Genomic DNA, 27,365 nt, shown 5'->3' with positions numbered 1-27,365 from the left:
TCAGTCAAGCCCATATGTTAAAGAACCAGCCTGGGAGTTGGGGGTTAAATATGAAGTGTCTCCCCACAGGCTCATGGGTTGAATGCTTGGTCCCCAGATGGTATCTCTAGTTTGGGAGATGGTTAGAAACTTCAGGAAGTAGGGCCTGGCTAGAGGAAGTAGGTCACTGGGGAGTACCTTTGAAGGTTATCTCTAGCCTGTGGCTCTTGTTACTTTCTCTCTCTGTGTCTTTCTGTTCACAATGAAGTGACTAGCTTCTGCCATGTCCTCCCACACATGATGTTCTGCCTCACCATGGACCCAGAATTAATGGAACCAAGAACCATGAGCCAAAATAAATAATTCCTTTTTATAAGCTGTTTATGTCAGGTACTCTGTCTTAGCAACAAGGAAAGCTAACCAACTGAGCAACATAGTAAGATGCTGTTTTAAAAAAAAATACAAAACAAAAAAATACAAGAGTGGGAAATGACTCATCAGTGGAAGGTGCAGTTTAAGTGCCTGGGGAAGGAGAATTCTACATCAGTTAGAGGAAATGTTCAGGGGAAAGAAATGGAATATATAACAAGCAGAAGTTTCAGGACATCCAGATTTATTTTTCTTGTATCCCAAGAGGTCCAGTGGAAAATGACTGCTGGCATTAGTCCAATCGCTCACCTATGCCAGATTCCTTAGTTTGTTGATTTTTGCTTGCTTCCAGGCCACAGGTTGGTCCCTGTAACTCCAGGTATCACATCTGCATTGAAGAAAGAATAAGCACAGGGAAACCTTATGGCAGGCATCTGTCCCTTTTTGTTGGGAACACAAACACATTACCACTCAGGGAACAAAAGTGGTTAGGTATGTTCTCTTGTGCCTCAGAAAGTAAGTACCACACCTGCGTGGGATACCTGGCTATTTTTTGGCTGTGCTAGAGTTTGAACTCAGGGCTTACATGCTTGTTGGGCAGTGCGATACTACTTGAGCCAGGCCTTTTTGCTCTGATTATTTTTGAGATAGGGTCTTGTTTTTTGCCTGCCTATTTTAGGCTTCTCCACCTTAATTGGGATGACAGGCACATGCCACCATGCCGAGAGATCCTCCTGATCTCAGCCTTCCAAGTAGCTAGGATTATAAGCATGAGTCACCAGCACTGACTGGCTGGACCTGGCTATGTTAAAAATAACAGATATCCTGTGAGCAAGGAAGAAGCAGGCACCTGATGTAGTAGGTATCTGACAGAGACCTGAAAGGTTTTAGGTATTGGGGAAGGGAAGGAGTACCAGCAGGCTGAAATCCTTGCAATTTGTTACAAACCTATTGCCAAACCAGCTGGACACCCGCAAACCCTATGATGTTCATCCTTCCAGCTCAATCTTGCTTCTTCCCTCACTATATGGAAGCAAAAAGTATCTTCTAGAGAAATCGAAAGAGAAGAGGATCTGGATGAGGGGATATGGGCTCTGCAGAGGCAGAAGTGAAGATTCCGACTAAAATGAGGGAGTTTGCTTATGGAACAGGAACATCCCAAGAAGACTGCCCAGCTCCTAACATCCCAGCAGCCATGTTTGCTGTCCAGGTAGGAGCCTGAAGGTCCCTTCTGGAGAAACGAAACATCCCCAGAGAACAGACCTGTTGACACTCACTGCCTGTCACTGTCATTTTTATGTTTTAAACATTAATGAAAAAGAAAGGTTGTTGTTTGACCAAAGGCTTAAGATTTGAGCAGCCAAATCATGTCCTGTTTTGCACTATGCAGTTGCAAACTAGGCTATTTAGATTGTACTCTGAAGAAGACTCAGAACGAGCATTCTGGGAAAAGCACTAGAGTTGAAATCAAGCCCCTTCTGGACCAATCATTGTAAAATCCCTGATGTTACAGCTGTAACAGGGACCTGACCGGCTGGGTGGAGGACTGAAAATCACCCCGCAAGAGCTTCCCAGGGAAGCTGGTCGACCTCATTAACCTGAATGCCTGTCTGAAAGTAAACGCTACTTCTTGGGGTTAAATAATTAAAATGTAATCCTAGCAAGAAATACAAATAAGATAGGCAGTAGCTATGGAGAAGGATAAATAAGCATAGGTGAATAAATACTGATACAATGGAAAAGTCTACTTAAATTCAAACAGAAATATTTTTTCATCATTTAATATGAGTATTCTGGTCAGTTTTATAATCATTGAGCTATATAAAGGTTTTCTTGCTTTTGAAGTAATTTCTGCATTAAAAGGAAGCTAGGGCTTTATAGTTGTAAGGAATTTAATTGATTAGATTATAATTCATGTTTGTTTGGAGAAAACTCATTTGTAAAATTATGACTGACTTACTAGCTGTGTAAGTAGTTTATGAATATTTAAATTAACATTAATTGTTTAGATATAAGTAAATTTAGATTAGGCAAGGTACAAATAACAGTGAGTATTTCTTTTCAAAAGGAAAACCAGAACCAGAGTCAGGTAAACATAGTTAAATCAATGTGCACATTTGCACCCATGGAGAACCTAATTAGCATTTTTGTGGGGGGCGGGCAAGGTGGGGGGACTGGGGTTTGAACCCAGGACTTCACACTTGCAAAGCAAGTGCTCTACCACTTGAGCCATACCTCTAGTCCATTTTGCTCTGATAATTTTGCTTCAAAGGTCTCTCAAGCTGTTTGCCCAGGCTGGCCTCGAACTGCTATCCTTCTGATCTCAGCCTCCTAACTAGCTAGGACTACAGGTATGAGCCACAGGTGCCCAGCCTTTTTTTTTTTTTTTTTAATCTCTTCATTGAAATATGAAAAACGTGCAATAAGTTGCACACATTTAAATTATACAATATAAGTTTTGTTTATGTATACACTTGTAAAACAACACCACAATCAAGATAATGAATATTTCCATTACCCTGAAATGTTTTCTCTGATTCCTTGATCCAGTTCTCCCTCCCTTACCCTAGGGACCAGGCAAAATTAGTGTTTTCTTTCCTGGAGATTTAATGTATTGTCTAGAATTTTATGTAAATGAAATCACACAGTATGTGTTTTTGTTTTGCTTCGTTTAACCACTGCACTTATTTTGAATTTTATCCCACTTGCCAATAATTTGTTCTTTTATGTTGCTGAATAATATTCCATTATATGGATATATCACAATTTGTTTATCTGTTCATGACCTTATGGACATTTGGGATATTAGAAATAAGGTGCTATTAACATTTGTGTACAGTTTCATGTGACCCAATCCATTCATTTCTCTTGGATAAACACTGGGGATTTGAATGGCTGGTTATCTAGTGTGTACAGTATATATGTAACTTAAATTGCCAAACTGTTTTCCAAAGTAGTTGGTTCAATTTTTTTTTGTATTCCTACTAGCATTGTATAAGAGTTCTAATTATGCTGAGCACCAGTGGCTCACACCTGTAATCCTAGCTACTTGGGAGGCTGAGATCAGGAGATCTGAGACCAGCCCAGGCAAACAGTTTACAAGATCCCATCTCTAAAATAATCAAAATGGACTGGAGGAGTGACTCAAGTGGTAGAGCACTGTTTTGTGAGCATCAACTCCTGATTTGCAAGTGTGCAGCCCTGAGTTCAAACCCCAGTCCACAAAAATTTTTATATGCTTAAATTTAGCTCCATGGTCCAAAAATTACCCATGAGTATTGAGTTCTTCCATGTATTCCTATTGCCCAGCTCAGGGTTTCAAAGAATATTGGTTGAAGCCAGGTGCCTATGACTCACATCTGTAATCCTAGCTACTCAAGAGGCAGAGATCAGGAGGATCATGGTTTTGAGGCCAGCCCAGGCAAAAAGCAAGACCTTATCTCAAGAATAGCCAATTCAAATAAGGGTTGGCAGAATGGTTTGAGTGGTAGAGCACCTGCCTAGCAAGCACAAGGCCTTGTATTCAAACCCCAGTACTGAAAAAAAAAAAAGAGTTCCAAAGTTCCAATCCTTGCAACCCTTCATATGATCAGTTTTTGTACTCTAAGCCACTCTTGTGGGTGTGTAAAAATATTTCATTATGATTTTAATTTGCATTGTTCTAATGACTAATGATGTGGAATATATTTTTGTTACTTATATGCTATCCATATATCTTCTCTTGTGAAGTGCTTATTCAGATATTTTGCCCATTTTTGTTTGGGTTATCTTGCAGTATGTCTTGCATTCTTGATATATTCTAGATATGAATCTTTTGTCATGTATGTGCTCTGTGAATACTATTTCTGTCTGTAGCTCACTTTCTTACTTTCTTTACAGTGTCTTTTGAAGAGCAAATGTTTTTAGTTTTTATGAAATCCAATTCATCAAAACTTTATCTTATAATTCATGCTTTGCTCAAGAAATATGTGCCTACATTGGGTAATTAAGAGTTCTCTTGTTTTCTTTTATAAGCTTTTAATTCTAACTCTTACATCAGGATTGTGGGTGATTTTTGGTTGATTTTTATTGGTGATTTTAGATAAGGGTAAAGGTTCATTTTTGTTTGTTTTGTGTTGCATGTAGTAATTCCACTGTTCTATCATCGTTACTCTAGCGTCTTCCCTCAAATCATCCTGACACCTTTGACAAAAATAATTGACTATGTCATATATGACCAATGTTTCTATTCTGAACCACTGATCTATATGTTTAGCTTTACCTCACTGTCTTGGTGGCTGCAGTTTAAGTCTTAAAAATCAAATAGCAAAAGTCCTCTCGCTTTGTTTTTCTTTCATAAAATTGCTTTGGCTATTCTAGGTTCTTTGCATTTCCTGATGAATTTTAGAAATAGCTTGTCCTGCAAAACATCTTCATTAGGATGACATTGTCTCTAAAGATCAATTTTCAAGGAATGACCTTCTTGATAACATTTAGTCTTCTAATCAATGAGCATAACATATCTCTCCACCTACTTATTTCTTTGATTTTTTTCTCTCCAGTGTTTAAGTATACAGATCTTCACATACTTTGATAAGTATTTCATATTTAAAAAATTTTTTATTATCATATTGTTGTTCTTGTATTGGGGTACATTGTGACATTTACAAAAGTGCTTACAATATATCTTAGTTAAATTCACCCACTCCATCATTCTCCTTTAGTCCCTCTCCCATCATTCTTATAATAGTTTCAACAGGGTATCATTCTTCTATCTTCATATTATGAGTACATAATAATATTTCATATTTGTGATGCAACTATATATGGTATTGTATTTCAATTTCTTCTTTTTTTTTTTCTTGATATTACTGGGGTTTGAACTCAGGACCTCATGCTTGCTATGCAGGCACTCTTACTGCTTGAGCCACTCCACCAGCCCCCCCTTTTTTTGTGTGATAGAATTTTTTGAGATAGCATCTCAAGAACTATTTGCCTGGCTCCCAACTGCAATCCTCCTGATCTCTGCCTCCTGAGTAGCTAGGATTATGGCGTGAGCCACTGGCACCTGGCTATATTTCAGTTTCTGATTATAGCTCACACATGTTTTTTCAATATTGGTTTTGTATCCTGCAATGCTGCTAAATCGAATAATCTGGAATACTTGTAGCACTTCCTTTTTTTTTATTTCCTGTTTTCAGGGACTATTGTCTAGTGCTACCTAATGCTGAGTGTCTGAAAAACCATTGTTTTATATATTTCTCAGCTTTCTGGTTTGTTTTAATAGAAGAGAATATCTGATCACTGTCAGTTCATTGTCATCTGAAGCAGAGGCAATGAAACTTTTAGTGACTCATTCTTTAATGTAAATGAACAGCTATACTTCATTAAATGTTTGGCTCAGGTCTCCAACATGAAAGACAAAGCTAGCCAAGCATGGTGGTGCTATTATAATCCCAGAAGTAGGGAGGCTAAAGCAGGAGGATTGCAAGTTTGAATCCAGCATGAGCTACAAAGAGAGACTATGTCTCAAAAAGTCATTTATTTATTTGTTTGGTTGGTTGTATTGTGGTGTTGTGCCAGGGAGGAATAGGATCTTATGTATACTAAACACTCACTCACTTTACCCCTGAACTACTGTTCTAGCCTCCCTCTTTTTCAGGACTGGGTTTGATCTCAGGGTCTCATGCTTACTGGGCAGGTGTACTGTCACTTGAGGTCTCTGCCAGCCCAATTTTCAGTTTCTGAAGCTCTAAACAGAGATTTCTTCACATTTTAGGAAGCCAAATTTTAATTTTACAGTACCATTCAAATTTTGCTATTTCAAAATTTTACCAAAAACCCCAAACCCTCAAAAATCACAGGGACCATGACTATCATTTATAATTCAGGCATAATAAAGAAGAGAAAAAGTATGAAACAGAGAAGAATGCGATGGAGAAAACAGAAGTATCCAAAACACGTTTTGTTTGTACTAGTTGAATGAATTATACCATCCACTGAAAAAATGTCTACTTGCAGCATTTAAGTACAAAATTTTCTCAAGTGATTATGCAAACTTGCAAGTGCATGGAAAAATATTAGAAATGGAAGAACACAAATCACCATTACAGTCTTAAGTCTCCTTCTGAAAATATGCAGAAAGCATTTTCAAGCAGTGCACAGAGTTTCAATTTGTAAGATTGCTACTATGAAATTGCATTATCATGAGCTACTGGTAACCAAGACCAGGAGCTAAGTAAGTCCTTACTTCAGTCAGTTATAAGTAGAGAAGAAGGAAAGCTTAATACTTCATTGGTAACACCCTCATCAGCTGCAGACTCTATGGCAGAGCTAGAAAAGAAAGCCTTGCTAATCTTCTAACTTCACTGGAATGTGGCCACTTAGGAACATTAATGTGCAGTATGGTGACCACAAGGACTAATGCTGCTCTGAACTCTAACTTTTAAACAGGCCACCAAAATGTACAATAATTGAAACATTTTGGTAAAACTCCAGATTTATTCTCGAAATTAGCTTCCTGATGGTCATATTTAACTTTGATCTTCTCTTTGTCAAAGTATTGATTTTAACATTTGACCCCCAAACATTTTGCCAAGATCTGTATCTGGTACCTCTACCCTTTTCCCCTACCATTTTATATCTACTGGTTTTGGTTAGATTTTAATTTAGTCCACAGGTTTCAGGATATCAAGATCGAATGTGACTAATCAAGAAGAGGAATAAAAATCTCCCAGAGACTCATATGAATTTGGATTTTCCATTAAGGGAGATGGAGACAGCCTCATGCTTGTATGAAAGATAGTTGTTTGGTGGTAAGCAGAATTTTTATTTTTGCACATTAAATTCAGGAAGAAGCTTCAGAAACTGAGTTGTCGACTGTTGAAGATATTGACTCCCTCCATCCCCATTTCAACCACCTGCTGGCATGGCTTTTACCAGGGCACAGCCTGGAGACTAAAAAGGACATTCCTAGAATCCTTCGCTGCTAGTTTTTAGGCTTCTCTGATTAGGTGAACTCATGTTCTAGAAAGAGAGAGGCGGTCATCTCTTGACTGGCTAGGGTGATTGATGGTAGAGTGAACATGGTCAGACAGCAGCTGTGGTTGTGGCCATTTCCTAGTTCATGACAGCTGCTGTCCCGTCAAACCAGTTCTTTGGTTGGTGTGGTTTTATTTTATGAGTCTAGCTTTTGTTTTGGGGGGCTTTTTTGTTGCTTTTGCTTCTCTCAAAAGTTCTGTGAGTTTTTTTAGAACCTTTAATAAATGCCTTCATATCTAAAGTAGCTAGAGAGGAGTCTATTTCCAACAATTTGCAACTCAACCAATTCAATCTTAATCTTCTAGCATGCTAGACCCTTATCTACATCATCCAATTTGATCATAACAAGGCCAAGAGCAAAGTCCTGTTATTTATTTCTATTTTACAGATGAGGAAACGACTTTGCTGATCTCTTCAGAAGGTAGAAAAGGGAGTTGGGGGGAGAGTGTGACTTCTTATTACAGAAAGTTGCAAGAGTAGTATAAGGAACCCTTATGGACTTTTTATCCATACTGTCCAACTATTAACATTTTACCACATATGCTTTATTTTTTCTCTCTCCCATTCTCTCTCTCTATATATACATACACACATATATGTGTATGCTTTTACATATAATATGCTTATATGTAAGCACACATACATCTAGGCACATAAATACATACATATATGTTTATATATTCACATAGTTAATTAGCATATATATAGTCGGTATCTATGTACATATACAATCAATACGTAATCAGGTAGTATGTGTTTGTTGCAAAGAATTCAGACAGAAGTAGCATGCAAACTACAAGGTAAAAACTGTCTCTCTTCCAATCCCGTCATTATAATAAATAGTTGTTGCTAACAATTTGATTTTTAAAACTTTAAAATGTTGTTTAAAAATAATTTGCTTACTTCAGTTTGTGCTGCATTTTAAACATTTAAAAACATTCTCCTACCTGACTGAAATAATATTATCACCTTACAATTAATAATAATTCTTTAATGTTATCTTTTTTGTTTTTGTTCTTTTGAGACACAATCTTGCTATACACCCCTGCTGGTCTGGAATTCATTTTCTCCTGCCTCAGCCTCCCAAGTGCTAGGATTACAGGTGTGCACCAAAGTGCCTGGCTAACTCTTTAACGTTATCTAATACCCTGTTAGTTAGATTTCCACAATTATAATAAATACCTCAGACAATCCACTTACAAAGAGAAAAGGTTTATTTTGGCTTATAGTTTTGGAGGTTCCAGGGCCATAATCAGTTTGGCTCTGTTGCCACACAGCAAACTGTGGTGATAGTGCACAGTGTAATAAAACCTCTCACCTCATGGGCAAGAGGCAAAAGTGAAGGAGGAAGGGACCGGGTCCCACAATCCCCTTTAAGGGCATGTCCTCAATGATCTAATGACTGGGCTCTACTTCCTAAAGATCTACCATCTCCAGTAGTATCATCCTGGACACCAAGCCTTTAATACATGGGTCTTTAAGCTATATTCAAGATCCCAACCATGGCAAATATCCAGTCTATTAGTCAGTTTCCATGATTTGTTTCAGGAATATCTTTCATGATTACTTTGGCCAAACCAAGATTGAATCCAGAGCGTGACATCTGTAACTGGCTACTATGTGCTCTCCATCTCTTTTATCCCAAAGAGCCACTATGTTGAATGATAGGAACTGGTACACTAGGAAAGCTCCATTTTAACATTGACCTTGGAATTCTGTCAAGAGGACACATTTGACTGAGGTTCCAAGGGTCCAGAGCACGAGGTCTGGTTCTCATGCCAGGAGCAAAAGCCTTTACTACTGTGGGTCAGGACAGGACTAAGGTGACTCACACCTAGCTCTTAGGAAAGGTCTCTGGGGGCTTGGTAGTTACTCACTGGTTTATAATCCCAGTCAGACCATACCTAAAAAAGAAAATAAAACAAATAAACAAAAAACCCAAACCAAATACACTTGTCTTAAGATATCACATCTAAAGCAATCAAGAAGAAAACTTCAAGGCACAAAGAGTTAGATAATGAATTTTCTACTCAAAAAAAGTCTAATCTGAAGGTGATTTTTCTTTTGATTTATTTTCAACTTTTCCTTTTAATGTTTCCTGTGCCACAATGGAGTAGGTGAGAGTTCACTTGATGAGGTACATTAATTGGAATGACAATGAAGTAACATAGTATTTATAGATTTGAGCTGAGTGGGGGTGAATTTACAGCTATGACACATAAGATAAACACTAAAAAAATATGGTATAAACATTTGCTATGGTCTGAAGGTCTGAATGTGTCCTCTCAAAATTCATATGTGGAACCCTAATCCCCACTGCAGTGATGTTGGGAGGTGGGGCCTTTGGAAAGTGATGAGGTCATGAAGATAGAGCCTTCAAGAACAGAATTAGTAGCTAGGCATCTGTGGCTCACATCTGTAATCCTAACTACTCTGGAGGCAGAGATCATCAGGAGGATTACAGTTTGAAGCCAGCCTCAGGCAAATAATTTGCAAGACCCTACTTTGCAAAAACCCTGGCAGAGTGACTCAAGTGGTAAGAGTGCTTACTTAGCAAGCACGAGGCCCTGAGTTCAAACACCAGTACCACCAAAAATGAAAACAAGCAAACAAAAACAGAATAGAATTAGTGTCCTTACAAAAGAGGCTTCAGGGAGCTTGCTCACCCTTCCCACCCGGTGAAGATACACCATCTTTGAGACAGAGGGCAAGCCCTCCCAAGACTAAATCTACTTGATCTTGAATGTCTCAGCCTCCTGAACTGTGACTAATACATTTCAATTATTTAAAATTACCCAGTCTAAGATATTTTGTGCTAGCCGCCTGCATGGGTGAAGACAACACTTTTTCACGCCAGCAAAATGCTATCGTATTCCATTTCTACCAGCTGCTGTCTCACAAGGGCTGGCCATGAGGAAAGGAGCCCTGTGTTTCTCCTTTAGTCATAGGAATGTTAAAAAGCCTATGAAGCAAATTTAATGATGACTAATGTACATTGTACTGGGTCCAACTCCAACAGTGTCTTTTGAATGTGACCTTATCGGAAACAAGGTCTTACAGACATAATTAGTTAAGTTGAAGTGAGGTCATACTGGATAGGATGAACCCTTGTCCAATGACTGATGTCTTTATCAGAAGGAAATTTAGCCATGCACCCAAGGCTTTGCCTATAATCCTAGGCAGAAAGCAGGAGGATCAAGGTTTGAAGCTAGTTTTAGCAAATAGCTTATGAGACCCTAACTCTAAAATACTCAGTACAAAAAAGGGCTAGTGGAATAGCTCAAGTGATAGAGCATCTGCCTGGCAATCATGAGGCCTTGAGTTCAAACCCCAGTACTGCCAAAAAAAGAAGAAGAAGGAAATTTAGACACTGTCATTGGGAAAATACCATGTGATGACAGAGGCAGGGAACACCAAGGATTGCCAGTGACCACCAGAAATTAGGAAGAGACAAGGAAAGTGTTTCCCTTAGGCTTTGGTAGGAACAGGGCCCTGCTAACACCTCAGCTTCAGATTTCTAGCCTCCAAAAACTACAAGGGAACAAATTTGTTGTTTTAAGTCACCCAAGTTTATGGCAATTTGTTATAGCAACCCAGGAAACAAATATAACATTGCACTGACATACTGTACTAGGCTTTGGGGAGCTGACTCATTATAACCCAAATCCTCCAACTGCATTATAAACTTGAACTGCAAGTTATTAATCTACAGTGGGAAATAGCTGGCAGGATAACAGGCATTCCCTCAGGGAGCACCAGCCTGATACACAGGCCTGAATTATAAATCAGAAAGGAGACAGAAACTAATATTCATGGAGCATCTGATATAATTCAAATAGCCTGTGTGTCACAGATACATAAATGTACAACCGTGATAAAGGCTTTGAAGAGAGAGGTATGTGACACATAAACAGAAGAATTGAGGACATCAAGCCATAAAGGAAGACCCTGGAGGACAAATCTGGAGGAATAATAAGCATGTGTGTCACTCACACATGGGTGTGACACGCCCAAGAGCTTCCCACAGTCAAGTTGCTGGAGAAAGGACTGTGTGTATCAAGATGGGGGTGAAAAGTAGGGTTGTACAAGATGTGGCAGGTCAGAAACTAGGGGTGACATATGCAAAGCCTTCTAGATGTTTGTGCCTTTCTCCTAAGGACAATGAGGAGGTACTAAAGTTTGCTATATACAAGGACTGATTTAATTAGGTTTGCATTTTTGAAAAGATCACTCCAACTACAATGTATAGATTGAAGGGAAAGGAGAGATTGATGACAACAAAGGGACCCAGGGATTAGGACTGGATGCCTTGCATTTCAACAGGCACTCACCAGCCCACCCGCAAGGCTGAGCAGACCAAGTCAATCTTCTGTGCAAGGAGGTTCCCCAACCTTTCCTCACAGACTCAGACCTCCTCTTGGGGAGATTTCAGGATGATCATGTGCCTGAGTTCCCAAAGAGAGAGAGAGGAGAGAGAGAGAGAGAGAGAGAGGAGGGGGGATAAGTAACATAGTTATTGAAATCATTGGTTGGATTGGGTTAAGATTGTGGTTTTGGCCAGGTGCCTGTTTCTCATACCTGTTATCCCAGCTATTCAGAAGGCAGGAAGATCAAGATTTGAAGCCAACTGGGTAAATAGTTTGCAAGACCTTATCGCAAAAAATACATCACAAAAAGAGGGCTGGTGGAGTGAGTGGCTCAAGGTGTAGGCCTTGAGTTCAAACCCCAGTACCACACACACACACACAAAAAGATTGTAGTTTTGGATTAAATTTCACCCTTGCCCCCTCAAATGATGCTGTTTCACAAGATCAGATCTGCACTGGGATTTAATAGAGTAACATCCTATTTATACACTTGGATGCAGTGTGAAAGAATTTATAACCGACACAGTGACACTCAACAATGTACCATAAGCATTCTTTCTGGTCAGAGTATACCCAGCTAAGGAAGACATTCTTTATAGTGGCTTTAGCACTCCTTGTGTGAATGTACTGTAATTTAACTATTTTCTTTTGTGTTGGTAAACAATCTCCTTATGGTATTTTGCTATGGCACCAGCACTTTGTATAGATATCCATATATACTACAGAAAGATTTTTCTAGGAATATTCTTAATGGGAGGATTTACAGGTCTAAGAGGAAGTATAACTAAACACTGATAGATCTTGGCAAATCAGCTTCTAAAAAGATTGTTTTGATTTATTCTACCAACAGTTAGGAGATAACCACACTTATTTCTGTCTAAGTCTGGTAACATATTATACCTTTCCATGTTATTTAATATCTTAAAGCTTTTTCTTGATGATAAAAATTATGTTTTAGGAGAAAATTTCTTTCCCTTGACCTAGCAAAGACAACACTGTGAATGAAATATGCAGGTGAGCTGCTTTGGTGAGGGTCGATTACCACTCGGGAATGGTTAGGCATACTAGTCAGCTTTCTGCTACTGTAACAGAATATCTGACATCATTAAGTTAAAAACAAAAAAAAGATTTGTTTTGGCTCACGATTTCGGTCCATGATAGGCTGGCACATTGTTTTGGGGCCTGTAATGAGGCAGCACATCCCAGTGGGAGCACATGGCACATGGCACATGGTGGAGGAAACCACATCATGGTAGCTGGAAAGCAAAGAGAGGAAGAGGAAGGGCTGGAGTTCCAATATCCCCTTCAAGCAATACCCCAGTGACCTAACTTCCTCCCACTAGGCCCCACCTCCTAAAGGTTCCACCACCTCCCAGTAATGCCAGGAAATGATAACCAAGCCTTCAACCCATGAGCCTTTGGGGAGCATTCAGGATCCAAATTAGGCAAACAGTTCCCCAGAGAGGATGGGTTTCTTGCTTTGCTGAGCTTGCATTTCAGAATAAGTCCTGGGATAGGATGGAATGACAAAGGGGAAGAGAATTTATTGGCAGGTGGGAGACTGAAGAGAAGATTCCAGAAGCCAATGACACTAAACGTGGGACAGGAAAGACAAAGAAATAAACCCCAAACACAGCACAAGTTGAGAAGGCTTTTGGAAATGAACACCCCATTTCCTAGAGTTTATAGAACTCTGTTCCTTTTGTGTTGATGAATGCCTCACATATGTATTTAACCTCTTATTAGAGATTTTGTGAGCTGATTAGTTCTGGCCTTCCTCCCAGGAAGGCAGCTGTACAGTTTTCATGAGTTGTTTCAACACAGTAAGGAGAAGCCAAGAGAGCCAATTTCTGATGGCAAGAGTGGAAAAGGTAAGGAGAGGTTGCCTCTGATAGGTAGGAAGGCACACCTGAAGGCCTGATCTGGATCCTGGTTTAGGTAACAAATCTAAATCTGTTTTTACCCTCACATCAAAACTCACGTGAGGGGTGGGTGCTTGTGGAAGCGGGAAGGGGGGCAATGGAGTGGATGAAGGAGGGTGAATATGGTTGATGTACTTTATACACATATGTGAAATAGAACAGTGAAGCCTTTTGTAATCTTTCTAAGCAAGGGGAAGGGGAAAGGATGAGGGAGATAGATGGTAGGGCCAAATCTAACCAAAGAAATTTTTAGGACATGCAAACAAACATGTGAGCAAGTTAAGGAGGTGGGAGGATCTTTTCACTAAGAGGCTGACTTCCAAGTTCTTAGTCACACTTACAAAAGGAATCTGGGACCTTGAAGATAGTTCCTGGAGGGCTTAGAAATTGTACCAAGAAGTTGGAGGAGAGTTGCGTGTCACCTGCAAATGAAGAAGAAACCACGTGACAAATGTGACAACCACTGTGGAAAACATTGGGCAAGCTGAGGGCAGGAGAGCCCACCTCCCTGTAACTGGGATGGTCAGGGAGCCTCCACAGAGAACATCACACTTGGGCTAACTGTGAAAGGTGAACCGTAGGCCACCATGAAGGTCAGAGGGTGGGAGGGAGCATTTCTTTCCTAGCACTGCAGTGACAAATGACCACAGACTAGGTGGCTTCTAGCAACAGAAATGTATTCTCTTACTGTTCAGAGGATAGAAGTCAAAAATCAAGATGCTAGCATGGCCACACTGCCTCTTCAGGTTCTAAAGGAAAGTTCCTTGCCTCTTTCAGCTTCTCATGGTGGCCGCTGCCTTGGCTTGTAGCTGCATCACTCCCATCTGCCTCCATCTTACTTGGCCGTCTTTATTTCTGTGTCTTCTCTGTCTCTTAAAAGGACACTTTCATTGGATTTGTGGTTTGCCCTGATAATACAGCATGATCTCATTTCAAGATCTCTAAATTATTACACTAGGGAAGACTTTTTAAAATCCAATCACATTTACAGATTGGGGGGTTAGGACACCCATAAACCACCATTTATGCAAAGGCTGTTTGGGACAGAACCCAAACTCTTGTTTTGTTTTGTTTTTGGTGTTTGGAGACAGGATCTTGCTATGTAGCCCAGACTGGTCTTAAACTCATGATCCTTCTGCCCCAGCCTCTGAGTGCTGGGATTATACTATGTGGTACCATGCCTAGCCCAAGACCAAACTTCTTACCAAAGGCCTTGGAAATCAGGCCTGCTCTGTCTTTTAATTTCCATCACCTATTATCCCCTCTGACCCTCAAGTTTGAGACTGATTGCTTCTACTTCCACAAATGAAAGGGTTTTCCATGTATCCATACCTCTGTGTGATTCTCCCTTTCCATTTTAAGCAATCAGGTTGGATGCTGAAAGGGAAATCAATAGGATTATTGTTAGGACAAGTTTAGAGAATGAGAAGTGCTCTCAAACTAAATGTTACCATTTTATTAATAAAAGCTTCTTTCAGATAAGTGAACTAAACTTCAGAAGACTCTTTTACTGTTTTGCCTGACTTTATATAAGTAGCAGTGAGTTTTATTTTTTAGGAAATGTTGAAAGTTCCTGTTGGAAAAGTAGGCCCCAAAGTGACCACGTGGAGAGGAATGATCTGGCCAAGAGATTCTGCCGGGTGGGAGAGGGAGAGAACCAAGAGCCAAGAGAGAGAAGCAGGAAGGGCAGGGGCTTAAATACTCCTCAGTGGGACTCGGCATGATCTGATTGATTAGGATCTTATGGTTCATGCTGATTGGAGGTTGGGGCAGAAGGAGGATTCAAGCTAGACTTAAGGCAGGACTGTGACCCTGGGAGGCAGGACTGTGACCCTGGAAAACAGAAGCTTAAGGGTGCAGTAAGACCTGAAACCTAATGGTGCCATTATTGCCAACAGTTCCTCTCTGGAATTTTATTTTGTTTACTCATGAGTAGCAGCTGCTCTTAGAAGTTGTTCACTTTTGAGTAAATGAGAAGTTTGCCTCTCAGCACATAAATACCCTAATGGTTCATTTTGTTTGTGTCTCAGGTGAAGTGGGATGGAGAGAGCTAGATATTCATAAGGCTGCAGATAACTTGTGGATTTTCTCACTGGGGGGAGGAACAGCCACTGATGAGGAGAAATGCCTGAATTTCAATGGAGAAAGTCGACACCAAGTGAATGTCAACAACACCAGCCACAAATTTAACGTATTCATATTTGTCTTTTATTGCCTCATTACAGTTAAAGCCTAAAGTGGATTATGAAAATATATGAACAAATGTTTTCCCCCTTGGATTTACGCCTGGCATGCTGTGAAATTGTGGGAGAGGGATACAATTGCCATTATGTAAATTATACTATAATGGGGAGACTAACAGATAATGTGGAGTTTCAATGTGATAAAAATGTAAACTTACCAACGCAAAGGCAGATGAAGAGTATTGCTTGCTTATTTATTTATTGATTTTTATTTGTTTGTTTGTTTTTGGTGGTCCTAGGGTTTGAACTCATGGCCTCATGCTTGCTAGGCAAGTGCTCCACCATTTGAGCCACTCTGCCAGCCCTTTTTATTTTCTTTTTGAGACAGTCTTGCTATGCAGCTCAGGTTGGCTTCAAATTCCAGATCCTCCTCACTCAGCCTCCTGAGTAACAGATTACAAATGTATGTCACCACTCCTGGTTGAGTATTGCTTATTAAAGATCATAACTAAGATAAATTAAGGGGCAGGGAGGTAAAAAGAGCCATTATGTGCCAGATATATAGAAGATGAAGAATGTCTGGTGTATAATCAAAGGAACATAGTAAAAGGGGTTGGAAACAGAAAGCAGGAGGAAATTAGCCAGTTGCTCTTCTCGCATAAGTTTTCTTTTCTTTTCTTTTTTTTTTTTGCAGTACTGGGGTTTGAACTCAGGACCTACACCTTGAAACATTCCACCAGCCTCTTTTTTTGTGATTTTTTTTTTTTTTTTTTTTTTTGAGATAAGGGTCTCTTGAACTATTTGCCCAGGCTGGCTTCAAATTGTGATCCTCCCTTATCTCTGCCTCCTGAGTAGCTAGGATTATAAGATGTGAGCCACCAGCCTGGCAGTTGTTTTGTTTTTCATGTGTGTAAAACACTAGCATCACTGTCCAAACTGGCCTGTAACCTCTCCCAGGGATTGCCAGGATTCTTGCCTTTCTGTGTTTAAAACTATTGTCAGTACCCACCCCCACACCTCCCTTCCTTCCAGGGCTTAGATTGCTAAGCACTCTGATGAGGAAGAGGGAGGAAAGAAAAGAAATGGCTAACCGTCCTCCCCTATTCCTCCTGGAAGAGAACCCATAGACACCAGCCACTGTAGGGGTGAACTGTAAGGCAAAACCTCTGAGCAGAAGCGAGCTGGCCCTGGCTCTTCCTCAGTGCACAGAAGCCTGGTGTGCCAGGACTGGTCCTAGGGTTCTGTAGGGTGGCCCAGTGCCTGCAGATTCCTATAGAGGGAGAATGAAAGGTGAACAGACCGAGGAGCTCCCCCACCCTCTCCTGGCTGGCTCTAGCTTGTGAGCCAAAGCTTTGATCAGGGGGCTGCTTAGAGTTTGGGGACTGAGGTTTAAGAAGGACTCAGACCTCAGTCTGGAAAGTCATCCTGCAATTTCTACCTCTTTGAGCAAATGCAAATTATTTCCTGTCTCTAAGATTGACTGCCTTTCTCTGTAAATTAAAGTGATGCCACCTACACCCCAGGGTTATTGTAAAGACAAATGAGATCCATTTCTTCATTCCTTCTTTCATTTATTCGTTGAAGAAAGTTTTTGGGAGCCATAGGAGGCAGAATTCTAAGGTGCCCCCCCCCGCCACCCCCCCCCCGCCCCCCCACCCCCCCCCACCAGTGACTCACTCACGCCTTTGTGTATTTTCTTCCCTTTGAATGCAGCAGGACCTGCTTTGAATGCAGCATGTGATGGCTGCCAGTCCCTGTGATTAGGTTGGATATCGTGGAATGGTTAAGGGTTTTTGCAAATCAGTTGAATTTGAGTTAATCAAAAGAGAAATTACCCTGGGTGGATCTAAATCAAATGAAAGCCTTATAAGTGTCAGAAGGACTCTCCTCCACCACAGTTCCCCAGCTGCAAAGAAATTAATTCCCTCAGCAACCATATAAGGACCTTGAACCTTGCATGAGACCCTATTTCATGGTGGCTGACACTTGATTACTGTTCTGTGAGACCTGGGCAGAGGACCCAATTGCACTGTGCCTGAACTTTTGGATTCATGGAAAGATGTGAGACAATAAATATCTTTCCGGGGACTGAGTGTGGTGGCTGATGATGGTAATCCCAGCTAATCAAGAAGTGGAGATCATCTGGAAGATTGAGGTTTGAGGCTGACTGTAGTAAAATGTTAGTGAGACCCCATTTCAACAAGTAAACCAGGTGTGGTGGTACATAGGCACCTGTGGTCCCATCAAGGTAGGATTCATAGGTAGGAGGATCACAATCTGAGACTGGCCCAGGCAAAAACATGAGACCCTGTCTAAAAATAAAATAACTAAGTGCCTGTAATCCTAGCTACTTGAGAGGCTGAGATTAGGAGGTTCAAGCCCAGCCCAGGCAAATAGTTCACAAGACCCCATCTTCAAAACACCCAGAGCAAAATGGACTGGAGGTGTGGCTCAAGTGGTAGAGCACTTGCTTTGCAAGTACAAAGCCCTGAATTAAAACTCCAGGCCCCTGCACCCTCCCCCCACTAAAAACAAACAAACAAAAAAGAACTAAAAAGAAAAAAAAGGCTGGGAGGGTGAAAAGAAAGTAAGAAAGAAGGAAGGAAGGAAGGAAAGAAGGAAGGAAGAATTAAGTGTTATTCCAAGCTGCTATGTTCCACTTTTGAACTAACTTCTCAGTGAGCCTGGTTCACTCATTGTGGCCTTCCTGCAGCAAGGACTGTGGGGAAGGGGAGACTGAGATTCCACTTCTGGGAAGAGGAGGATATGAGGTTGGAGAATCCCTTCCAGGAAAGCAGGGAAGGGGAAACTGGGTTCTAACAGGAGAGGAAGAGAAGAGTGTGGAGGACAATCCATCTGGGTTTGTCTTCCCCCACCCTCTTTCGTCCCAAAGTTGGGGGAGGGGGAGAGATTGTAACTAACTAGAAAAGTCTTGGGGAGATACTGGCAAAGGGGATATTATAGTGCCTGCTTTCTTTGGGAAAATTCCAAGTGTCCTCTGAAAGGTTCTGAGTTTTAAGAACACCCCTGCTTAGGCAGTAAGCTGTGGCCAGACCTAGGCAGAGGGAGGGCCAGGACAAGTGTCCCTTTCCCTGCCCCATAGCCCAGACTTCACAGCTGTAATCTTGCGGTTTCTAGCTCATCCTGTCCCCTTGAGACACGAGGCAAAATGACTCCTTAGAACACTTATGTGCTCAGAGGCAAACTCACATTTATTCAAAAGGGAACAACTTGGTTTTTTTTTCTTTTCTTTTTGTGAAGGATTTGTCTGAGATAGGGTCTCTCAAACTGTTTGTCTGGGCTGGCTTCAAACCATGATCTTCCTAATCTTTGAGTAGCTAGGATTACAGGCGTGAGGCACCAGCACTCAGCTAAAGGTAACAACTTTTGAGAGTAACCACTATTCACGAATAAACACAATATCAAATTCTGCTGGAGAATTGTTCACATTTTGCACAATGAAAGGTTAAGACCAGAAAACACCAGGATACCTTTGATCAGCCAGATCAAGTGTTTTTTCTCCTCCCTGTGATGGTGGTTTGGTGGCTCGAAAGCAGAATCAGCCCACTATTAGCAAATAAAGAAAGCTGTATTTTTATTTATGTGTACATTTGCTGAGCTCCTGACCATGGCTGCAGTGGTTCCAGAGAATACAAGTTTGCTTCCCAAGGGGACAGGTGACAATGTCTGGAGATGTTTGGGTTGTGAAAAGTAGAGGGCCCTGTTTTTGGCACCTGGTGGCCACAGGCCATAGATGCTGCTAAACACTTTGCAATCTACAGCCTTCTGCAGCCAAGAAAACCATCTTGTTCAAAATGGCTGAGGTGCTGCTGCCGAGAAATGTTGCCTGAAGCGAAAGCAAGAGCCCTGAAAGAAGCAGCGAGGATGAGATGTCAGATGAGGGTGACAGGGGAATGGCAAGTAAGGGTACAAACAGGGGGACAGGCACAAGAGAAAGCCAGCAGGGTTTCTGGGTCCCTGTGAGGTGGCTGAGCGATTGCAGATGTCTACAGGGTGAGTGGAGGTCAGGAAGAATCTTTTTTTTTTTTTTTTTGTCATTACTTGGTTTTGAACTCAGGGTCTTGTGCTTGCTAGGCTGGCATTTTACCACTTGAGCCACACCTCCCAGCCCTTTGTGCATTAGTTATTTTTCAAATAGGGAGGCACACTTTTGCTTGCACATGCCTGGACCATAATCCTCCTATAGAGCTGAGATAACAGGTGTGCACTACCATACTCGATTTATTGGTTGAAATGGAGTCTCACTAGCTTTTTGCCCTGATTGGCCTTGAACACTGATCCTTCCCATCCTGCCTCCCTAGTAGCTGAGATTGCAGGTACAAACTACTGTGCTCAGCCTTACTTTGTTTTTCAGATAGGGTTTTGAGCTTTTGCCTGGGATAGCCTCAGATTGTGATCTTCCTGCCTCCCTCCTCCTAGTTGGTATTACTGTCCTGTAGCAGAAATTTTGAACACGAACTACCATGCCTGGCTTGTTTTGAGGATAGGGTCTTGTTAACTTTTGCCCAGGATGGCCACGAACTGTGATCCTCTGATCTCTGCCTCCTGATTAGCTGGGATTACAGGCTCAAAATCTTTGAGGCATGCACAGATTTTGGACTCCATTCCAAGGTCTTGGAGGACACACGGGAATGTTTTAGGATTCACCCAGCAGAATTCCCTTTATACTTTGCAAAGGAATTTCAAGTGCTTCTCATCAGATCTTTATAACACTCAGGGAGGAAGGCAGGGAAACTGCTGTTACATCTATTTTTAAATTACATTCTTAATTTTTTTACTTTCCTCATAGTATAGAGTGACACAACTGCCCTTCTGTCTATGACAGGAAGAAATACCAGGGGAAAGAGAAATGAGGAGATGTGTTCTGGTCTTCTGTGCAGAAGGGGCAAAGCTAGACATGAAAGATCTTAATTGCTTTATTCTTCCATCTACCACGGATGCGTTATTCCAATATTGGCTATTTTCACTTTTATGAACCTTGACTGTGTTTCAGTTTCTTAGAATTGCATAGTTAAATGCAATTCCACTCCAGCAACTGTCTGAATATGTGGTATTAGTTTAGATAAAAGTGGGGTGTAAGAAGAGTTCACATACACATAGGAAGTATTAGCACTGTGTTAAGTGTTTTTCTTTTATGATACTGAGATTTGAACTCAAGACCTTCCACTTGCTAGGCAGGTGTTCCATCATGGAGCCACACCCTCAGCCCAGTATTGGCACTATCAATCAACAGTCAGTGGGGGCTGGCAGAATTGCTCAAGCGGTAGGAACACCTGTCTAGCAAGTGTGAGGCCCTGAGTTCAAACCCCAGTGCTGCTAAAAAAATAATAATAATTTCCATGTTGATTACACGTTAAAATATTTGTCAAGGGCCAGTGGCTCATGCCTGTAATCCTAGCTCATCAGGAGGAGGCAGAGATCAGGAGGATCATGGTTCGAAGCCAGCCTGGACAAATAGCTCCAAGAGACCCTATCTCAAAAAACCCCTTCAAAAAAAAGGGCTGGTGGAGTGGCTCAAAGTGTAGGCCCTGAGTTCAAATCCCAGTACCACACAAAAAAAAGTCAATGAGTAAAAGACTAGAGGTGTGGCTCAAGCACTAGAGCACTTGCTTTGCAAACATAAAGCCCTGAGTTCAGGGCTTCCACACCACACACACAAATAGTCAATGGGTAAAGAAAAGAAAAGTCCGTGGACTGCGACTTTCCTAAAAGCAGATTTTGCTGAATTACATTAGCATGGAAAAATGGGCACACAGAGAATGCCTTAATAAATGGACCAGTTGAAATACTGACACTCGTATAAACAAATTCACCAAGAGCATCTTGCTAAAAGTGTGGTTGTTCGCATAACTTACTGCCAGCGTACCTCTTGTCCCCAGTCCACAAACACTTCACATCAGACTTGCAGCACGCTGGCTTTCCCTGGGAGGCACAAGGAGCCTCCTTTGTGGACTGTTTATTTCTGACACCCCCAGTATGCTGGGGGTGAAGGTGCAGCGTTTGCCTTCTGTTGTGCAGGTGGTGAGGAGGAGGACGCTGAGCATCCTGGCCCAGGGCAATGACTGCTTATCAACTTCTCTCATTAATCCAGAAGAGATTTGCCAATAAATCCAAATTAAGTTGAAGACCAGAATAAATTCCAGGAACAATTTCCATCACTTTCAGCTATTACCAATTTTAGTATCTAACATTAGCTACTACATTACTGCTTTGCCCTTCACATCGCTGTAGGGTTTATTTTTCTAAACTCTACCTGATTTCATGACACTCCTGGGCTCCAAAAAACTTCAGTTTGCAAACCTTATTGTTTTCAAAATGAAGTTCAGATAGTTGGCATTCCAAACCTTTCTCAATCTGACCCTGGTCAAACCTGCTTGCTTTTCTCCCTGTCATCTGGTTCCCAATATGGGATCTTAGCAGTGGCCATACCACCGGTCCTACCAGTCCTCATTTAGGGTGCTCATCGTTCTTCCTCCTTTTCCTGCCCACTGGATTACCTGTAGGAGTCTTCACATGATGAATTGGTTGGGGATGTAGACAAAATGACTGCACTTGGAATTTCTTTTTTGGTGGGACTGGGGTATGAACTCAGGGCTTCACTCTTGCAAAGCAGGTGCTGTACTGTTTTAAGCCACACCTCCAGTCCATTTTGCTCTGGTTATTTTGGAGGTGGAGGCTGGCCTCAAACCACGATCCTCCCAATCTCAACCTCCTAAGTAGCTAGGATTACAGGCAGGCGTCACTAGCACCTGGCCCTTGTTTTTCTTAAACATGGATCACTTCATTAATTTGTGCGTCATCATGTATCTTCCCAATTTTGGTATATTTACCACTGAAGCAGGCACTAGACACATGCCCTTTGAACTGAGCACGAATATTAATTGGTACTTTATGTGGATCATTTGCAAAATAGATACCGGCTTGGCTACAAGGATTTTCCTCTTCTGGGAATTGTCACTTGGATCCACATGTCACTGGAGAGGCCCTCTGCCAGCTGTATATACGACCTGCATTCTGGGGGACAATCACTTGATATCCTGTAAGAGTCTCTGTTTGGAAAGTTTTTAATTTGGACCTAGGAAAAATTAGGTCATACTCATTATGTGACTAAAACTACAGCTTATAAATTTAACATATTTCTTATAAATTTGACAGCAGTGAACCAGCCACCTTCATTATGAACCTGCAGGAGATGCTGAGGAACAAGTCTATGGAGAGAGGAGATGGCGTCCATATGGAGTAGAGATGAGACTAAGGAAGACCTCTGGGAGATTCCCAGGCCTCCAGTCTAATTCCTTTGCTACATTTCTGTCCTTGGAGTCTATGAAATAGCAATCTGTCATTCTAATAAATCTTTGCATTTTAGTTTCTTTCCTGCTCAGTTGCAGTTCATAGCACACACCAAGCTCATTTGACTATGCAAATCACCTCTCTTGGTTCATGATTTTTTTCTCCTTCATCTTTGATCCTCATTTTCTTACCTGCAACCTCACCATCCCATTGTGTGATTGTAAAACAAAGTACTTTTCCACTTTCCTGTGGATTTATGTTGCGGTTGCTTCCTTTTTTATTTATTTATTCATTTTGTGATACTGGGGTTTGAACTCAAGACCTCACACTTGCTTGGCAAGAGCTCCACCCTTTGAGCCACAGCCCTTCTTGTTTGTTTTTCAGACAGGGTCTCTTGCTTTTGCCCCACCAACCTTGGATTTAAGATCCTTCTACTTCCATCTCCAGAGTAGCTGGGATTATAGCTGTGTGCCACTACACCCAGCCCTACTTCCTTTATTTATTTTTTGAGATTTTTAAAGCAAGTTGCTAAGGACATTCTTGTATGTTCTATAATTATTACACATAAGTAAATACTTTTAGGACATATTACTAGGCAAGGAATTGCTGATTTGGAGGTTATGCAAATATTCAACTTTATGAGATAATATCAAGTTATTTTCTAAAGTTGTGATAAAAGCTTTTACTGCAGCCATCATTAAGCGTGAATCCTAGTAACTAATACTTATTAAATATTTATCACTGGTAGAGTCTCGATGTTTATCATAGAAGATAAACACTAACTAATCATGATGCACTTTATTTGTAATGTATTGTGGAATTTCAAAGGTTAATATTTTATTTAGATCTGTGTACCCATATGCTAAGTGCAAAGTGTCCATATTTCCTTTTCTTGTGCTGACACGGGGTTAGGACTCAAAGACATACCAGTCTCAAGAAATGAGCCTTTTTTCTATTTTCTGGAATGAAATGGTTATTCCCTGTTACCTGTCAAAGCTCAACAGTAAAACCAGGCAGATCAGAGCCTTTTGTGTCAGGGACAAGGCTCCTTGTCCTGTCAGTTTTTTTAAAAAGGATCTCTTCAAATGCCTTTTCTTCCTTGTATAAATTTCAGCATTTTTTCAGAAATGTACCATTTTTATCTAAGCTGCCAGATATTTACAAATGTTTGTTATTCTTTCAAACTCCTTTGTGTTTGTACTTATTCTTCTCCTGCTATTCTGTGATTTAGATGCTTCTCTCCTGTTTTCTTTGTCTGTTTTCTTGATGAGTTTAGCCAGATCTTTTTTTCCTTTTTTGAATAGCTGTAGCTTCATTGATGCTTTCTTATGTGTAATTACTGTCAATGTTCTACATAATTTCTGCCTTTATTTTTATTGGTTTCTTCCTTCTGGGTTCTTAGAGTATGACCTGTTACTGTTTCCTGAAATTATTTGTTTGCAGTATTTGGGTTTTGCTTGGTTGTTTGTTTTCTTATTTTTCTGCTTGGAACAATATTACACCAGACAGCTCAATGAAGCTCACTTTGCTCCTTTCAGATGTCTTTCTCATCTTGGTTCCTCCTTCCTCCCCATGCCCCTTCCCTGCTTGATTTTCTTAGTAACACTAATTACCATCAAACACATCATATATTTTATTTATTAGTTATTCTAATCCCCCCCACTCAAATGTGAGGTCTTTTAATTTTAGTAAAATTGCGGAATTGTTCAACTTTTTGCTTTGTTTTTTTGCAACAGGGAATTGTTATGTTGCCTAGGCTGACCTTGAACTCACAATTCTGTCTAAGCCTCTCCAGTATTGGATTACAGTTATGTACCCTCATGCCCACCTGAATTCTTCAATCTTATCATGTTTAGAGCATTTTTATTGCACTCAAAATGTTCCTTGTGACTTTACCATTAATTTTTGTCCTATCCTAATCCTAAACAACCACAAACTATAAATTTGGAAATCAGAAATTTTCCTCTTCTTTTTGCTGTGCTAGGAATTGAACCCTGGGCCTGATACATGGTAGGTGAGCAATCTACCACTGACTACATCCTCAGCCCCCAAATGGGAATTTTAATTGCTTCATTCACTGCGGTATGCCCAGCATACAGTGTAGCATAGATGCTCAATAAATCTTTGTTAAATAAAATTTTCAAATAATATTATTTTTTGTTTGATTTTTGCTTGTATGATCTATCAGTTTCTAGACATATTGTGTTTTTAAAAATGTCTCCAAGCTGGGCACCAGAGGCTCATGCTTGCAATCCTAGCTACCTGGGAGTCAGAGATCAGGAGAATTGTAGTTCGAGGCTAGTCCAGGCAAATAGTTTTTCACCAAAATAACCAGAGCAAAATGGACTTTAGGTATGGCTCAAGTGGTAAAGCACCTGCTTTGCAAATGTGAAATCCTGAGTTCAAACCCCAGTCACACCAAAAAAAATCTCCAAAAATGGGTCTAGGAGTGTGGCTTGGTATTACAGTGCTTACCTAGCATGCACGAGGCCCTGGGTTTGATTCCTGCATTTAAAAAAGTCTACAAAAATTCAAAATGGATCAAAGACCTTAATGTATGACCTGAAACTTTTAAACTACTCCAGGAAAACAGGGGAAACACCTGAAGATACAGGGACAGGCAACGACTTTGTGAATAGGATTCCAATTGCTCAAGGAACAAAGTCCAAGAATCCATGAGAAATTATATCAAATTAAAAAGTCTCTGCACGTCAAAGGAAGCACCAAAAGAACAAATAATCCAATTAATAATGAACTGAATAGAACGTTCTCAAAAGCAGAAGTACAAACAGCCGATAAATGCATGAAGAAATCATCTCACCCCTGATAGAATGCCTAGCATAACCAGTAACGAATGGTGATGAGGACGTGGAGAAAAAGGAATCCTTATATACTGTTGGTGGAAATGTCAATTAGTGCAGCCACTCTGGAAATCAGGATGGAGGGTCCTCAGGAAATTAAAAGAGAACCGCCATATGGTCCTGATGTCCCACTCCTGGGATATATTAAAAAGAACGTAAGTCAGCATGCAGTTGACTTACATGCCCTGATCATATCAGCACTTGTCACAGTAGCCAAGCTATGGAATCAGCCTAGGTGCCCAGCAACCACGGACTGGACAAAGCAAATGTGGTGTGTATACACAACAGACTGTTATTCAGCCATAAAGAAGAATAAAATTATGTTGCTTGCAGGAAAATGAATGGAACTGGAGATCATCATGTTAAGTGAAATAAACTAGACTCAGAAAGGCAAATACTAAATAGAAATAATACCGTGCATACTAGCTGACCACAATGTAGTAAAAGTAGAACTCAACAACAAAAATAAAGACAAAAAACATGCAAACAGCTGGAAACTAAATAACTCATTACTTAATGAAGAATGGATCATCGATGAAATAAAAGAGGAAATTAAAAAGTTCCTGGAAGTCAATGAAAATGAAAACACAACCTACCAGAACCTATGGGACACAGCTAAGGCAGTCCTGAGAGGAAAGTTTATAGCCATGAGTGCATATATTAAAAAGACTGAAAGATCCCAAATCAATGACCTAATGATACATCTCAAACTCCTAGAAAAACAAGAACAAGCAAATCCCAAAACAAATAGAAGGAGAGAAATAATAAAAATAAGAGCTGAAATCAACGAAATAGAAACCAAAAAAAACATACAAAGAATTAATGAAACAAAAAGTTGGTTCTTTGAAAAAATAAACAAGATCGATAGACCCCTGGCAAACCTGACTAAAATGAGGAGAGAAAAAACCCAAATTAGTAGAATTAGGAATGCAAAAGGGGAGATAACAACAAACACCATGGAAGTCCAGGAAATCATCAGAGACTACTTTGAGAACCTATATTCAAATAAATTTGAAAATCTAAAAGAAATGGACAGACTTCTAGATACATATGATCATCCAAAACTGAACCAAGAGGAAATTAATCACCTGAATAGACCTATAACACAAAAGGAAATTGAAGCAGCAATCGAGTCTCCCCAAAAAGAAAAGTCCAGGACCTGATGGATTCTCTGATGAATTCTATCAGACCTTTAAAGAAGAACTGATACCAACCCTCCTTAAACTGTTCCATGAAATAGAAAGGGAAGGAAAACTGCCAAACACATTTTATGAAGCCAGTATTACACTTATCCCAAAACCAGGCAAAGACACCTCCAAAAAGGAGAACTATAGGCCAATCTCCTTAATGAAC

At 40.5% G+C, this 27,365-nt stretch overlaps 1 long non-coding RNA gene across 1 annotated transcript in view; it reads right to left on the bottom strand.

Annotated features, from left to right (window-relative positions):
* Positions 1-596: 596 nt before the first annotated feature.
* Positions 597-27,365, bottom strand: part of LOC141411602 (uncharacterized) — a 45,043-nt gene continuing 18,274 nt past the window's right edge. Inside the window, exons 2-5 of the long non-coding RNA XR_012436442.1 lie at positions 14,990-15,034; positions 13,999-14,079; positions 12,879-12,991; positions 597-736 (exon numbers count right to left, since the gene is read on the bottom strand). This is a non-coding gene — a long non-coding RNA (uncharacterized lncRNA). The remainder of the gene's footprint in view (positions 737-12,878; positions 12,992-13,998; positions 14,080-14,989; positions 15,035-27,365) is intronic.

Source organism: Castor canadensis, chromosome 10 (genome assembly GCF_047511655.1).
Source record: "Castor canadensis chromosome 10, mCasCan1.hap1v2, whole genome shotgun sequence".
Lineage (NCBI taxonomy): Eukaryota > Metazoa > Chordata > Mammalia > Rodentia > Castoridae > Castor > Castor canadensis.
Note: the sequence above shows the minus strand (reverse complement) of the source record. Positions and strands in the feature narration are given on the sequence as shown.